This window comes from Passer domesticus, chromosome 7, assembly GCF_036417665.1.
Source record: "Passer domesticus isolate bPasDom1 chromosome 7, bPasDom1.hap1, whole genome shotgun sequence".
NCBI lineage: Eukaryota > Metazoa > Chordata > Aves > Passeriformes > Passeridae > Passer > Passer domesticus.
Window position 1 is genome coordinate 49,992,689 of NC_087480.1, and position 17,811 is coordinate 50,010,499.

The window sequence follows — 17,811 nt, forward strand, 5'->3', positions numbered from 1 at the left end:
TTCTGTCACTAATGAAAAGCAAAATAGGAATCTTGAGAGGGAAGTCTCTGTGTTTTTAATATCAAATGCTGATTTTTATCGGCCTATAAAATGTGTTGAACACAAAGTATAGTAAAAAAATTCTCCTAAGAAACAAAAGCTAGAACTAATTAACATGATTGCCTACTTCATGAGGATAGAAATTCCCACAGGCTACAGTAGCAATTACAAACTTATTTAATTCTGAAATGAAACAAAAAAATAAATCTCAACATTTTTTTCAGCTTTTTCTACTGTATATCAGAGCGGGAGCGTATCTCTTCAGAGTTTTGAAATGTCATTGGCATTCCTCTCGTTTTCTGTTATTCTGTATTTGTATTGACACCACCAAGTACCAGGGACTGTCCGGCCCTCACCACAGGCAAGTGTCCCCTGCCCGTAGGGTGACAATGTGGATGGCACTCTGTGCTGCCACCATGTGCTGTGGGGACTGCAGGCCCAGAGCCCTGCTCTGCTGCGGCCCCCTCCAGCTCAGGCGCTGTTCCAGGACAGATCCCAAGTGGACACAAACCTGCCTGCATCCCATATCTGTCCCCAAATCCAGTCCAACAACCCTGCCTGAATGACGGCCCCTACGGGAGACGATGTCACCCAGGGACAGGCCCAGTGGACAGCCATGGGTAGACTCCTGCTCTTATGATGGCTGCACCAAGAACGAAGTGAGTATTTCAGTAATGAAATCACCAAGCACAAGGTATTTCAGTAATGAAATCACCAAGCCCAAGGTGAGTTTTTCAGTAAGGAAATTCCCCGATCATGCCGCGGGGAAGTCACCGGGGCCTGCGCAGCTCCGCTGGGCCAGCGCACACAGCCCGGGCAGCAGGAAGGTCCCTGGCTGCTCTGGTCTCACACCTCCCTCTGCCTCCACCTGCAGACACTTGATGACTCTCCAGTCTCTCTTTTGGTTCTTATAATGGATTTAATAAAGGAAGTGCTGACACAATCTTCGCTACGGTAGCATAAGTCCTCCCCTCCAATAAGGGGGAAAAGTACGAATATAAAAATGGCTTTCTTTGTTCAAAACAGAACAAACCAGATGGTTTCCCAGACTATAGTGGCTAAAAACTCTTTCATGGATTCCAGTGTGTACAGTATAATAAAAGTGTTCAGGGGCCTCTAACTTTGTACAAGGTATTTTATTGTCTTTGTTCACTGGTCTGGATATTTGCCATGACAGTAATTGAACCTTGAAAAACATATATTTTTTTAAAGCATATTATACTGCAGTTTTTAAGGAATTGGTAGTACAGTGTAATGTAAAAGGATTTTCATTATTTAATGCTTTGGGACAATTAGTACAGTTGAATAAATAAAACTATTTTATATATAAAATGCGTATGGTATTCAGCACTATCATTTCTCAGAGCAACATTAAACATAACAAATACTTTCTAAACTAGGAAAAGTTTGTATGTAAGGATTGGATTTCTATGCCTTTGAATATTTTTACTAATGCTTGTACACTATATTAGCAGCAGAAAAAAATGTACTTTCTACTAATTATATTCCTGAAGGTAGATGCCACATCAAGATTAAGCTGAAAAAGAATTATCAGTATCAAAAAAACTGTAAAGGAAACCCTGTTCAAGAGAAAGTTCAAAGGCATTCTTGTAAACTTTTACCCAGAGGAACCACTGAAGCTGTTTAACTAGGGAGTGCTGTGAGTAATCACCATACTGGCCCCAGATACACATTTTCTTCCCCAAAACAGTAATAAGGAAGAAAAGATAAACACCTCAGTGGAGCAAGGGGAAGCTTTTAGCAATCCCAGGTGTGCAGAGTTTATAAGTAAGAACAAAAAAAAAAAAGGGAAAATGTGAGTAACTATCACTTTACTCTTTTAAAATTAAATTAGGCGATGTATCAGTAGAGTTTAGGGAATAAGAACAATTTTGAGGAATGTGAAAAACCACAAGATTTCTTCAATCTGTAATTTTTATGGAACAGTAAACTGTGTGTTAAAAAAATCTATTGTTCTGCATTAAATGTTTCCTCATTTACTCTGTCACCACCTCATCCCCATCAGCACTGTTTCCCAACATTCAGGTGCTCAGGCACAGGCAGGGACAAGACTGTAGCACATACTAATGCGAGTCAGGAAGTGCCATCTTGACAATGTCATGCTTTTATTTCTCTAGAGAAAACAAATTGAAATTCAGCCTTAAAGCTTATATGACAAGACAGACCACCATGGAGCTGTGTTTGAAGATCCAAACGGCAAAATTAACATATATTTCATACTGGACAGGATATGTCAGGCAGGCAGCAGCTTTACAGTATCTGTGTTAGAGTCTGAGTTAAGCAAACTTTTGGTAAACCAGCTGCCCCTTCCACTGCAGCTATAATGAGCTGAATGTCTTCCACCACTTCCACATTTACATCCACTGTGGAGATTGGTCCTTTTGGATGTGTCACCATGGCATGCACAGGGTCACCAGGCTGAAAGGTTGAACCAAAATAGAAAGAAGCTGCCTCAGAAGAACCACTGAGGCATGCTGATAGCGCCTCACCTCCTCCCAGTGCTCAATGTGCTCTATGAGCAGGAGAGACAAGGATTTTACAGGCTGCTATGGAAGGCTTTTTACTGGTGAGGCTTAGATAGCAACCACTTTCAAACCACTGCTTCTAATTTACCATCATCTGCTGGTCCCTTGGATTTCTACTGCTGGTGGAAAGGGGAAGAGAGCAACAGAGGTTTAGGTGCTTTTGGCAAACAGTTAAAGCATAGAGACATGTAATACAGACCTTGCAGTTACCTAACTAATTAATCAAAGAAGAAAGAGCTGTAACTATCTTGTTTGAGAAATCTTTGTATTAATTCTGAAAACCTATAAGACCAGCTTCAGAGAGGTCTGTATTACTCTTTTTGAGAGGGTATACTCTGCATAGGCCTTTGGGATGTTTTATTACAGTGATACAGATAAATATTTGGGAAAAAGAGAATTTTGTATATCCATATTAAAGAGAGGAAAATTCAGTTCTCCTCAGGTTCAAAAGTTTAAGGGGCAGTCAAAAGCTTGTTGAAGAAATGGATTAACCTGCTGGCTTTCTATCAGGCTTTCAGGAAATAATTTTCCTGTGCAGGTATGTCTTTCAATTTTGTTTGTACATTCTACAAAATTCATGTTAATCAATTATACATTTAAGTTTACTGTTAATAATGAATAATTTCTCTATCCCATGGATAAAGAAGAGAGATAGAAGTTGCTACGTCTGAACAGCATTCTGGGCTTGGCCATTTTTCTGTGTATGTCACATCAAGAAAATATTTCTAAAGTTAAAATGCTGGCCATGATTAGTGCATCTTAATGCTCTCTACAACTGCTGTCAGATTCTGTGGGACAGCCCTATAAAATATAAGAAAAACTACTTTTTTCAGCCAGGATTTCAACCACCCAAGGGATTTAAGTAAAGAAATGTAACTCCAGTAAAGAAATAGTAAGTCCATTGTTATAGCTTATTGCAATCAGCTTAACAAATATGAAAAAGGCAAAGTTTTATTTGAAATTCTAAAAATTCAGAGTAAATTCTATAGAATCCTAATATTTTCCATGAGACTTTTTGGTTTCATTCATCACTTTCTACAAGTTGTTTTTTTTTTTCTGCAGAGAAATTCTCACCTGAGGCATCTTAGGTATTAATATATTCTGCACTGTCCAATGTTTTCCCTTTGCTCAAACCCTCCAAATTACTAGTTTTCCACTGTGAATTAGGATATATCTGTCTCAACCAAGATGAGAAGGAAATGTTATACATATATAGGTTCAGTCAAATGATTAATTCCAGCTGAATCTTTCAGAAATGATTTCCCAGGTCGAACAACTTAGATCTTGGTAGCCAAAACCACCACCCTCCACACTGATGACCTATCTAAAGCAAATCAATTTTGTTTTGTTTACAGTAATTGATCGAGACATACCAAGGTTCTGGTCTTCATAGTTAGATGAGAAACCTTGGGATATGATAGGAAAAGTGGCCAAGTGTGATTAATGGGTAATGTCTGCTTTCATAAAATCTTTCCATGCTTGCAGATGTTCCACACTTTATGTCTCTGCCAGACGTGAGCATCATAATCTTGAAATGATATGCCTAATTTTAGGGTTGAACTAAATGGAGGTGCAGACTGGAGGTGTAGATATGTGGCCTCAGTGCTCCCAGGCAGTTCCTGGTGGAGAGGAAGTCGAGGAGCCCAGTGGCCCCTTGCAGGCCTTTTGTGTCACGTCATTGCCTTTCTTGTCAGGAACTCTGCCAGATGAGAGGCAGGACATCATTATCTTGTGCCCAACCTGGCTGGCTGTGGGGCAGCTCCTCATTAGTAGCAGCTGCTCCAACACTAACACACTCCTTGTGGGTGGGTGTTAAATTCTTTGGAGATCTATCTCCAATTATATAATTTTCTAATCAAAACAACTGCATTTTTATGTCCTTGTATGATACTCTTTCACAACTCCACAGGTGATAAATCTATACTTTTTGGAAAATAAACTCCTAGAAATAAAGCAATTGTTATTGCAGATTAAATAGGATTTTTATCTCATGCCATTTGAAAGAAGTTTTTGCTGTTAATTTTCTTTATAGTTATAAAAGGTCATTTTCTGAATGAAGGGTGAGACATAGCTGTTTAGACAGTGCAAATGAGAGCTCTGGCAGAAGAGTTCATATTTGACAGTCTGCAGGAGACATTGAGCAGTGTATTTTCAAACCTTTAATTCTGTAAGATTAGACAATTAATGTTGTGAGGCTTAGTATGTAACATACAACTTTTGGTTTTGTTTGCAACATGTTTGGATTCCATTTGAACTCTTGTGTAAAAGGGATGGATCCTCTTATACACTCGTATATTTTACATAATTAACCAAAAACCTTTCTAATGCCATTTGAGATACTATCTTAAAAAAAAATAATAAAGCAAACCTGATTGTCATGAGGCCGTATTAATTTAAAATAATAAATTTTCTTTTATTATTTTTCTAGATATAATTTAGGATTTAAAAAATCAAGTTCTTTATGGCATTAACCTTGTGATTGATACATTTTATAGCAGCACTCCTGTGAGTCTAAAAATTCTGACTTTTGTAAGCAAGCTCCTCAGTCTCTGGAACAAGATGGAAAAAAGCCCTGCTTCAATAATTGTCAAAGAGAAAAATAAATTTAATTTTTTTTTTTTTACAAGCCCCCTAATTTTAGCACTCTGTGTCAAAATAAAAGCTACTTCAGTAATTGCATATTTTTACTTAAAACCAGGATTTTGGGCTATAAGCGCTTACCTAGAAGGTCTGAAACCCCATGGAATTCTATCAAGAAGGTTACTAGTCATCCTACTGTCAATTTCAGCTGACATATTAATCCATCTCTCCCTTGGCTGCGCTATGGTACAACAACTGCACTGTATTAATCAGGTAGATAGAATGGAATTTTATTTTTTTTTTAAAGAAAAGAGTGTGGGAAAATGTTGTTTTCCAAATTTAGCTGCAAAGAGTCTAATTCAATCTGAATGGACATCAAATTGTGCTTTCTGGAAATATTAATTTATTTAAAATATCCATTTTACGGTTTGTTTACCAATAAATAGAAAATTAAAACAAAGTATTTGCAATGTTTTTCTGTATAATATTCTCAAGATATGACCTACTTATTATGATGGTTTATTAAGAAGATGACAGCCTAGTAACTCTTCGAACTGACTTCATATATTTACAGATTTCCTTCTGTTATGTATAATTTGAATACCACACCCTGAGACATGTAGGTTTGATATTTATATTCTGAATTATCATAGTGAAGCTAAAAAGAGAAGCCTGAAATCTGGCAGATAGTATAACAGCAGAAGGATAAACAAGCTAAAACTAGGTACAAGCTGAACTCACCTTTAGTTTTGTCAATGGCTCCTGAAGTCATCTTCCTCATTATTCCTAATGAATTTCTGTAATGTAGCTGTCTGCAGGAGTGGTGGGGTTCTTTAACATGATGGGTGCACTCTGTGGGACTGATGGACACCACAGCACAGAGTGCATGCTGTACCCTCCTGGCAGCTGTGGCAAACAAATACCTCAGAGCCTAAACCACTTAAATGTTTCTGAGGGGTTTTCAAATGGAAAAGTTCTTAATTTCAGTATGAACACACTAGCAAATCAATTTTTTACGTTTTATTTTTGCCCTTCATGTTTTCTAATAATTTTCACCATTCCTGAAGAAACTGTACTTTCTGAAACAGTTTGAAACCTGTTTTTGCTTGGTGTTGTTTATTTGATTTCTCTTTCTCATGTCTTAAAATTCAACGTTTAAAAATCTCAAAGCTTGTAATGAGAAATGGAAAGGAAGCCATAATCCAAAATTCAATTCACTACACAAATAATTTGGAATCTGTGACATAGAGACTTTGACTGAAAGCTGTCATTTCAGATGGTTCATTTCAGTTTTCTAGTTTGACCTATGGAAAATTAACTTATTTTTTGAAAACTAAGGTATGTCTTTGTACCAAAAAAAAAAAGGGACAAAAAAGAGGAAAATAAAATGAAGGAGAAAAGAGAGGGAGGACAGGAAGGAGGGAAGGAAGGAAGGACAAAATGCAAAGAAAAAGCCATTTTTACACAGAGGGGAATTTCCATCTACAGCCAAAGTCTTACTATTCACTTTAACTCAAATAAATTGAATGAGTTTTGCAAGTCTTTGAAACAAACAAAAGAAACTCCATAATTTTTCATGTTTGCAAATGACTAACATTATATTTACGAAATATGATTTACTTCTGCTGGTGTAAACAGATATTAGAATATTCTATTTCCCCAGAGACCTTTGAGGCCCTTTTTGTAACAAATAATTTGTTTACCTCTGCATTTTCAGTTTCCAAATTTTGTATGTTCTTAATAATACCATGGTAAGATTTTAGGAAATGTCTAAATGAAAGCTTTAATAAAGACATTTAAAATCTATATATTCAGTGAAGCGTAGTTTCTTTGAAATTCTCAGCCTACCAGGGTAAATTTTACCTTATTCCCTTGTTCATCTAGTCTGTAGCTCCAAAATAAATACCACAGTAATGGATTTTTTAGCACCCAAAGTGCTTTGGGCAACCTGGGGCTAATAACTTACAGTGCCAATAGCAATCTTAGTATGCAGTAAAGAGAAAGGCAGTAAAAAAAAAAAAATATATATATATAGTATTGAGACTGTTGTTTGCTCTACAGAAGCTTCTCTACCCGTGAAACTTTTCAGGTGCTTTTCCAAGGCAGACTCCCCAACATTTCAGAGAGAGTGGAGAGGAGGTTGCTCCCCTAAATGACCAGTTGTTTTTTGTCCTATATCTAGTTGTAGATGATTTTTGTGCTGTTAAAGCTGATATTAAGACTCCCTTCAAGAAACCTGTGTGATGTGAGCCACATTTCTTCATTCCAATCACTTCTTTGGGGGCTTACCAAAGTAATTTAAAGTAGTGCTTCTTATTAATATATCACAGCCTGTCAAAGAACTGACCTAGAGAGAAAAGCTGTGCTGCTCTCAGAATTTTTCTCTGTAGTTATAGTAGAGGAAGGAACAGTGACACAGAGGGCCAGATGTCAAGCATGAGAGTCTGCATTATTCTTGACTTTCTTGCAAGTGTCAAGGAATGTTAAGAAAGCTGAGCAGAAATGCTAAATATGCATGCTCAGATAGTGCCAAACATGTTGGGGAAGAGAAAAGCAAGCATCTATGGTACCTCCCTGCTCTGAAGTTCAGTGGAGTTTTCCAGACTGAAGGGCAGAGCTGGCAGGCTTCGAGTTGCAGAGCCTGATCAGTGTGTGGTGCACACGTGAGCAACCCCTGGGTGTTCCCTGGGCTCCTGCTGTCCCCCCTGTCCTCAGGTTTCATGGACAGTTGCCACAACAGCTTTAGCGAGTAAGGATGTGCAAATTTGTTTTGCCAACAGAAATCAAGCCACAAGCAAATGACTGAACTCTACGTTTTAGGTGCTTATTCAGGATTTTGCCCAGTGTCCTGGAGGAAAGCTGAGCCTGATATTAGAATTAAACTCTGCTCTTTCATGCCATCAATCGTTGCTCACACCAGTAAGTCTTGGGTCTCATTCAGCATTCAGAAATAGAAAGACTTCAGAAAATACAAATGCTTTCAAATACCTCTTCACATTTAATCATGATTATGATTCTTACTCATTTTTGATAAATATTGATGTCAATACGCTTTTGCTCACATAAGTTACTAACCTCCCCAAAATACCTGCATTTAGAGTGAGAGAGGCTATTGGTACACAAAGGGGAGTTTAAATTTCTGATTAGTATTTACTTGTGATTCTTTTTCTTTCAAAATATTTTTATAAGCATTATAAGGGAAAAGATGTTTAGCCAATTCTAACTGCATCTCTATTCTGTTAAATCCATGTTCTGTTTCTGTAATAAACATTCTTAAAACCTTTTGAAGTTTGATTTCAAAACTAAATTGAATTGCTGAATTATTTTTTCTGTGCATACTGCATGAACAAAAATGTTTTTTGAAAACAGTTTTCAATGCCATGTTCATCTAAATGGAGTGTCGGGGCATGTTAGGTATACCTAAAGCATTATAATTGCAATTTTGCTAGGATGCAAAATGTCAAGACACGCTAGATGTTCTAAACTGCACTGCAAGAATACTTGCTATATTTTTTTCTTCAGCTAGTGGTTAAACAAAATTAAGCAAATTATATTTCAGCAAGGAATATGAGGGTCAAAAAGTTAAGGACTACTGTGAACCGAACTCTTCCTGATGAATAAAACACATTTTACTGCTAGAAATAATTTCACCAGTTTTTCATTGAGGACCTTGGCAATAACAGGGAGCATCTTGCTGGAAAGAACAGACCAAGCCAAACCAGTAAAACAATGATTTATCTTTGCTGCAGTCTAGTTCCTTATTTTATTATCTCCTAATTCTGGTGTCTGTTGAGAGTTTCTTTACAAGTTTTTCCATTGTGTGTCTCAGGACATTTCTAGTCAACAGAAAACTTGATTTATAACTGAAATCAGTAAAAACTAAATCACTACTAAATAAAGGATTTTAATGATTACTTATAAGATTCATCCAAGCCCCAATTCACAGTTTTCAAAACCTTAATTTGAACACAATTTATTTTAGTGCACAAAGGGCATTTTAATGGAGCATGTTTTTCAGTATTTTAAAATGACTGTTGAAATACCTAATCTCATTGAAGAAAAAGAAAATTATTTTTAAAAAAGTTTAAATGTTATATTTATATTTTAAAATTTGTTCCATTATTTTGTTAAAACTAAAACAGCTACTGTTAATTTTCTTTTTTGCATTTTCACTGGGAACACAGTCAAATCTAGGCTTACTTTATTATTCCATTAATTATTGAAATATATATATTAACACAGTAGCCTTTCTTCAAAAAGCAATTCAAGGATGATGTATTTTGTAAATTGACAATGGAAGGGAGTAAGTTTGACTACTATAATAAAATGTAGCACAAACAAAGCACTTAACAGTTGCATTAAGCAGTACTTAAGCAAAAAACATTCTTTTTATCTGTAATGCTTTGGGGAGTATGATTGAGATTTTCCCTCAGTGAATGAATACTGTCCCAGGAGTTGGTAACATTCATTCTTTACAGCTTTTTGGAATGGTAGTAGTACTCTCAAGAATTAAAAATGGGTGGAACAGTATAGTCAAAACAAATGAAACCCATCAAGTCCAGTAAGTTATGCGGCCTGTAATATCTTTAGAAATAACCCAATATTAAATGCCTCTCAAATCCAAAAAGGTCATGAAAACAGTCATGTAAGTTAACAAGCCGAACTTTCAAAACTATGCTTTGTAGAAGCACTTTCCTATTTTTATTACAGCTATCGGGAAGTTTTACTTTACACTTCTGCGCTTAATGAGAAAAAAATTAAAATTGTATGGAACAGCCTTAGTCAGTAGAGTGCTGAAATCATGTCAGCTCCACAATATGTTTTCCCTTCATGCAAAAGCCGGTGTTTTTCAAAGGTGAGGAGACAGGGAACTGGGATTTTGTCTGAAGCAAGGAAGGTTTCAACTGACTGATTGAATGAATTCCTTGATATCAAAATTCTCAAAAACTGCAGGAGGAACCCTGCTATAACTCAGAAACTATTGACCAAGAGACTTTTTCAGCTTCCTTATTTGTGAACCCCACAAATTCTTTTAGGTCAGATAAGTTTGTATAAGTGTGAGATAAATATAAAATAATAAGGTGTGAAGCAAGAAACCAATGTAGGGCCTCTGACTTTAATAGAACAATCATCCAGCACAGTGATTAGAAATGGAAAAATCATTGAAACCATCAGTTCAGAGCACAACAGCAGTACAAAAGGCAAACAGGGCAGAAGATTGTTAGGGTGACACACAGAATATAAAGCAGCAGAGGTTTTTACAGCATACGTTTACTTTGTCATAATTGGAAGCAGTATTAAACTGCACAGGTGGCAGATAACTGTGAACAGTCTAAAACATTTTGTCAGAAAAAGTGGAGAAGAATAACATTACTTTGGGTAAGACATACCTTTTTCCCATTGCACAGTACCTAATACAATAAAAGCCCAGAATGCTATGCTCTACTCTATCACAGATCATTAAGCTGATTAAAGGCAAAGAGATTACTGAAAAATAATTAAAAATTTAAGAACACAATTACAGAAAATGCTTGAAATTGGTTTTGAGGTTGTTTTTCAAAAATATTTTTATAAGAATATGTTCAGAGACTGTAGCATCCCACAAACTACATGGCAAAATTCCTGTTCTGGGAAAATCAGTGACCATTTTGCCAATGAGTCAGATCAAGACCTTGATGTAGTGAGGCCAGCACTATACTGGGAGAATCCTCTGAACAACCAAAGCTAATTAAATTGTATTAGAATGGGTGTTATTCCAGCTATTTCTGCCCTTCACTGGGGTTGTTTCAAATTCACAACAGTAAGGTCAGTTTTTCCTATTCAAAAGCAGGAATGAAGCAGAGATTCAGAAGTAGTACTGGAGTATTAAAAGGTGCTCGATTTGCTATCAATTTAACCAAGAAAAGGAGATAATTAGGTTTCATGGGTCAGAGAGTACAAAACAGCAATTTTTATCTTCACTGCTAAGGTATAGTTGCCAGAAAATCCAAGCCACTGCAGCATTTTCTTTTCCATTTGCAGGGTGCTCCTCGCAGAAGGCAGACACCAGTGAGATGGACCTGCTGAGTCTGGCTTGAGCAGCTTTCCAGCTGAGCATCTAAAATGCCACTTTGCTTCACCTGCTTTTAGCTTTTCCTCTGAGACTTTTCACACTATCTAGTCATAGTTCATCACTGAACTACTCTGGGTACTTATCCTTGGATATCTGAATAATAGCAATGCTCCATCAGATGTCTTTTTAAGCCACATGCTAGTATAACCTCTCTTTTGCAAACCAAGTCAACTATTTGTTATCATGTCTGAGAAGCAAAATAGGCTTTTGGAAACAATGAAGCAAATAATTAAGGATTAATAAACTAAGGATATGTGTGCTAATATAAAATACTTATTTACAGTTTCTCATGACCTTATATTAATTGAATGAATTTCATTCACAGTCTCATATACCATGATGATTTTTGATACTGCTACTTTAATTAGGTTGGAACAAAATTAAAATATAGTGTCAGTTTGGAAAAAGTAGGAAATACTAAAGTGGACATTTCAAAAGGAACAAAAATACTGCAGGTGCTACAACCCTAAAATTTTCATCCATCTAGGAGTATTTTTTTGTGTAAACTCTCTTTGAAGCAAAGAAATTGTACTATTTTGCCTCTGAAATAGAGCAATGTCTCTCATTGACTCTTAACTCCACAAATAAAATAAAAGTACAAATAATGCACTTGTTTAAAAAACCAGACTGTTGTAAATATTCAGTAGAATATTTAAACAGTGTTCATGTTTAATCCTTAAAGAGAAGGCTGAACCAATATAATGTGGTAATGAACTGATAAACAACTCACACACTTTAAAAAAAATTCCATGTGGTCAGCTCTGAAACTTATGTGTCAGAGGGACACATTTCCAATTAACAAAATTGATAAAAAGAGCCCAAAATTTTCAAAGCTTTATCACAGATAGTGTAAGAACATTTAAGAACTAAAAATGTTACCTTGATAAATTACCCAAAGAAGAGACTAGTCAGTTAAATTATCAGTCATAAAGATAAATATTAGCAGAAGGAGGTTCTTAGAATATCTGCCTCATGTATTTGTGATTTTTATTTTTAAAGTTTGCATGTATGTATAAAAATATTATTACTTTTGGAAAGCATTTTATTTTTTTTAATCGAATGTTTTTGTACTTATGGTTTATGAAATCTCCATAAAAGTATAGAATCAGTAAATGAATTTGTTTGAAATTTGTCATTTTGGAAAATTTAGAAGAAAGCTCTAAGGTTATCAAATATGACAAATTTTGTTCTTATTCTAAGAAATAACACTATGAATCCAAAGACTCTTTTGGAAAACAGGTTATGCTAGATATATTTTACTCATATTTTATATCAGAAGGAAAAACATATTTCCAAAACACTTGATTAACTTTTCATAAGATCTAAACCCAAATCATAGCACCCTTGAGATAGAGAAAAAAAAAAAAAAAAAAGGTAATCCTTTCCAGGAAAACATTTACTGAATATGTACCACTGCTCAGGGTTTTCTTCTGTGTAAATTTAAATGGGTACAACCCAGAACTTAATTCAAGTTTGTTTATTTTTTTTAAAGGAGTTGAACATTGAAGGGTGAGTAATGTTTCTGACCTAGAAAGGGAAAGTCAACTGCAGTTCACTATGAATAAAGAACACTCTGTGAAAAGTATTCAAATGCAAACTATCTGAATATAACCTAGGCAAAATTATCCTCAGCTATAGTTGTGGGTTTTTTTTGGTGAGCTGTTTTTGTGGTTTTATTTGTTGGCTGGTTTTGGTAGCCCACTCTCTGGTTGATGTCCTTACTATCTGTAGTTACTGTGAGAGACAGAGCGTGGCGTAGCTCAAGCAGAAGGCAAAATATCTTCTCCAAAGAGTAGATTTGCTTTTTGTTCATTACAGCTCCAGGATTCCTATGACCTTCAAGATCATAAAGTAGTTGAAATAAGAAAATTGTCAATAGCTATGTAATCCATACCAGAGAAAGCAGAACTACAGACATTTCATGGCAATCAGTTGCTGTATATTATCAAAGGCAGGTGTTTCATTTTCTCTGCTCTGCTGCAACTTTTGATTGCTCTATCAGGTATTTATTTTTCTTTTTTTTTTCCCCTGCTTTGTTCCTTTGAGGGGTTCTAGCAAGAAGGGTGGGACTCAGAATAGGAGAACAGATGCTTTCAACCTTCTCTGCTCTGAGGAGCTTCAGAGCCTTGGGTGGACTGGTTGTTCAAGCAGAATGAATAGAACTTGATTTAATATTCTGTATTCTATGTGGACGTTGGAAAAAATTTTGACTCCTTCTCCCTATACATCTTTCAAGTCACTTGATTCACGCTTTAATATTTTTTCTTCTAAAAAGTCCTAAAATTTCCTATGTAGGAATTTGAGTTGATAGCAAGAAATGAGATCCTGTAAGTCAGTGTAGGTGGCTCAGTAAATCAGTTTAGCAGAGTGACCAACAGAGCTAAATTCCACTCATAATGATATGATTTTTAATGTGACTCCTGTGGACAAGGGATCCATCTTTAGACAGGTATATATGGAAATACCTCCCTTCTCTTCCCCCCACAAAAACCCCAAACCAACAAACATCTCCACACTACCACACCATTACCTAGTGTTGACTGAAAAAACAGCTTTATAAACCAATATATGAATTAATTGCTAGCAGAAATTCTGAACAATAAAAATAAAAACATGTAAAGGGATTTTTAAAGTAATTATCTTGAAAAATATTAATTTGACAGAATTAATAAAATTCTTACTTGTGATATTAGACCATAAACAAGAAAGTAATATATTTATGGCAAGGATCAAGATGACATATTTCATCTAAGAAATTGGTGAAATACATACAATTCAGAACAGTAAAATTCTTAGTTCTATGGAGTGTGTCTGACAGCAAGATTTTAAAAAGATCTAAATGTTTGACCTTTTTTTAATAAGTAGACTATTTCAAATGAGCACATCTGGTTTATGTTCCTAAACCTCTAGCCTTTAAAAGTTCTGTTCCCAATTCACACAAAATACCATTCAGCATTGCTTGACATGGTGACCTTCCCTGTAGGTGGCTGGCTGAATAAACCGATTAAATAGATTCAGGAATTTAGCATATATACAGCAAGTTAACACTTGTATCCTGGAACCATTAGTAAACATACTTACTGCTTCTCCATGCTTTCTGTTAGAGATATGGAATTGAACTGGGAATTTTAAAAATCTACTCTATATAAATAAAGAAAGCATTTCCTAATTTTCATGTCAAAGAAGTTTTCATTATGCTGTCACATTTTCTTAGCTATAAAGCAACACAAATCAGGAAAAGTCAAGTAATTACAACATTAAATGTTATTATGATTTCATGCAGATTGAGACAGTGAAGGGTGGACAGAATAGGTACAAAAATACAAGTGGTCAGTAAATCTTTAACAAACACTTTTGTTAGTTAAAAATTAAATAGCGTATGGACTGGGAAGGTTTTATTTTTTCCCCATAACTTTAATAGCAGGTTCATTGTTATTTGTGTAGAGTGTAATTCTTTTTGACTTTGCCTTCCATTTGCCTTGAGGACAAGCCAGTTTAAAACTGTTCAGCACACTGCACCATGCATAACAGGTAATCTGTCTAATTAAGGCCTGCAAGGATGTTCAAAGTAAAATATTGAAGAGCTTCCATAACCTCACTTTCACCCTCCCTGTGTACCACAGCTTCTGAGACTCAGAGATACCCTAGCCATTAACTCAAGTGTTTACACTCTAAACTCAAATTCTTCTTTGCCAGAATGGTTCATTTCACATTTTACAAGCCTGTTTTCTCATTTACAGGCAGAAAGCAATTTATCAAATTTTTATATTACATTTCTCAGCTTGTTTCAATATTGGATGATATAATATATGCCTGGAAATTCAAAATGCAAAGGCATACTGTGACTTTATCCAGGGACCTAATAAGATTTATATCCACCCTTTTTTTGTGTGTGTGTTCATTTGATGCATTTCAATGAATTATTAATTATGACCAACAATAAAATATTATCTTGGTCTGATGCACAGCAAAAGGAAAGATACCCAAGAGAAAACCATCTGACAGCTCAAAGTAGACACGGCCAAAGGATGCTCACAAGTTTCTCATCAAGAACTGCATGACATGCATCTGCCCATCAAATGAACCAGACTGACTGAGCCTTTCTCAACATACAGATGTAATCTTTGGGGAGGTAAAGTCAAGATTTGTTACATATTGGAAGGCACTGATTTGATTTTTTTTTTAAAAACAGCCAAAGTTATGATAGCGAACATCAAAAGACTTCATTCTATTTTCTAAACCTATTTTTAAAGGTTGACATATGGGATGGAAATATATGTAAGGCTGTATGTTCTGTAGCTGACAGAAGTCAGACTCAAAGCTACATGTAATAACTTTTTATTGAAGATTTTAAAATCGTACTTAAACATGTATTATGTAACTGCTATAAATATGTTATAATCTGCTGAGAAATTTGTTTTCATTTTGCTTTTATTACATTTTCTTAACTGTTCTTTGCTCTGATAAAAGCTTTCAGAATATTCTCAGTACATATGCTACACCTTATTGTCATTTAAGCGACACATCTTGATTTTTAACATAATGAAAAAAATACATTTCTTTACATATTTCAGCAACATACTATTAACATTCTTTCTGCATTGCTTACTAATGAATGTCACATAGCAAAAAACCTTCACAACTTCCTTTACTTTCAAGGTCATTATAAGAAGTGTTTTTGAAACTGCAATGAACAAATATGAAAAGCAAATGAAGTTTTTCTCCCTTACAGCTATCTAGAGAGTCAAAGAACATATAAAATATTCAGAGAAAATGTCAAGTTAAAACACTTTGGGTCTGAAAGCAATAAAACAGGACTAAAATTATTTCTGATTTCCTGTTAAATAGAGTATTCAGATTTGTTTTGGTCTTTGTCATGCTATAAACAAGAAACTTACACGAGATAACACCGTGCCCCACACATTAAGCTGCACTTTCAAGATGACTATTTTTTCTTTGTAGACACTTCCACTTAATTTTAAGCCTATCAGAAATATGTTCAACGTGCTAAATAGACCTAATTGAAGAATATAGCATGCATTTCACAAAGTCCTGAAAAATCACTCTTTAGCATATAAGGAATGAAATGTTTCATGCTTATAAAGGATTAACTAAGAATGATAAGAAATCTACATTGAAAAAATCGTACCAAAAGCTGGCTTAATGCTTATTTGGAGGAAAAGTGAGTGCTAATGGATTTTGACAGGCTGATCCTGCCTATAATAGCATCAAGCATACCAAATTCTTTTTCACACCACACTGTCCCCAAGGGATCATCAACCTATAGATTAAAAGCCCTGACCTTTGACCTTTCTATAGTTAACTGTCTGTCAGATGATTGTTAGCAAAGCTACCAGCAGGCATCCCTTCTCTGTTTATATTAATTGCAAATACCTGTTTTAGGTAAGACCAATTCACAACAAGCATCCTCTAAGTTTTGAATCTTGTCTTGCAATTTTTTTTCCAGCTGATACTGTCTATTACAAAAATAAGGATTTGATCTGAGATGCTAACTGCTCTTTCTCCTGTTATGTCTTTCCACTTTCTTGATTAATTTTCTAATAAAGTTGAGTTTCATAACACTTTTTCCTGCTAAACTTGGGCAGTTCACTGGGATTCTTTATGAAAAACAATTCAATTTCATTTATTTTATTTTATTTTATTTTATTTTAGCTTAAGGGATTATTGCTAAATTAATACTCTCCAGTGATAACTGGAGGTAAGTGTTCATCTATATCCTCCCTGTTCTTTGAACAACTTGAATTATAAAATTATGAACAACTCAGCTATGTCTCATGCTTACATGTTTTATAGACACTTACAGATTTTGGGAGTTGTTATGGGCTTCCTGTGTGGCAGGAGAACAAACCTCTACAGGAGTGTCACGGACCCCTTCTCTTCCTCAGAGCTCAAACCCGCAGCGCTCAGGAGCCCTGTGATCACGGGGGCACTGTGCTGCCCTTCTGCAGCCTCAGGGAGCAAGGGGCTCCTTCAGGAGCCAGTGCAAAAGGTTAGTTGGTGAAATCACAGGAAAAGGCAGACCTATACCCCTGCTCTGTCCTTCATCGAAGCAATGGGAAAGGAATAATTATAGCAGCAAATAGTGGGATGTTGCACAGGTGAGGTTTCTCACTGTCTCTCATATGCCTGTGTTGAGTCAGGCATAATCTGTTTGACTCTTGGTGAGATTAGATAGATTTTCCATTTCAAACTTTCAAATTTTGAAACCTGAAAAAAGAAGACTGATTTATAGTAGACACAGTCAATATATGCAGAACCTGCCCCACAGTAAAACAGTAAGCACAAAAAGAAATAAACCTTTTATCCTTATTATCTACTCAGAAGTCATAACCAAGTCTGCCATATTCCAATTTTCAATATGTTGAGAGTTTCCTACATTTCCTCTTCCTTTCCAGGGAGAAAATGCTCAGAAGAAATGACCTTCTATTATGGTAAATTGAGATCTAGTGACTAATGGCTAATTGATATTGCCATTCTTGACCTGATCTGTAGTGCTGGAAACCAAATCTCAGT

The 17,811-nt window shown here is 35.5% G+C and overlaps 1 long non-coding RNA gene across 1 annotated transcript; it reads left to right on the plus strand.

Moving 5' to 3' along the window:
* The first annotated feature begins 411 nt into the window (after nucleotides 1–411).
* Nucleotides 412–17,138, plus strand: LOC135304146 (uncharacterized). The gene is made up of 4 exons (XR_010365591.1): nucleotides 412–698; nucleotides 11,187–15,409; nucleotides 16,951–16,996; nucleotides 17,092–17,138. It is a non-coding gene; the product is annotated as an uncharacterized LOC135304146 (long non-coding RNA).
* Nucleotides 17,139–17,811: the final 673 nt, after the last annotated feature.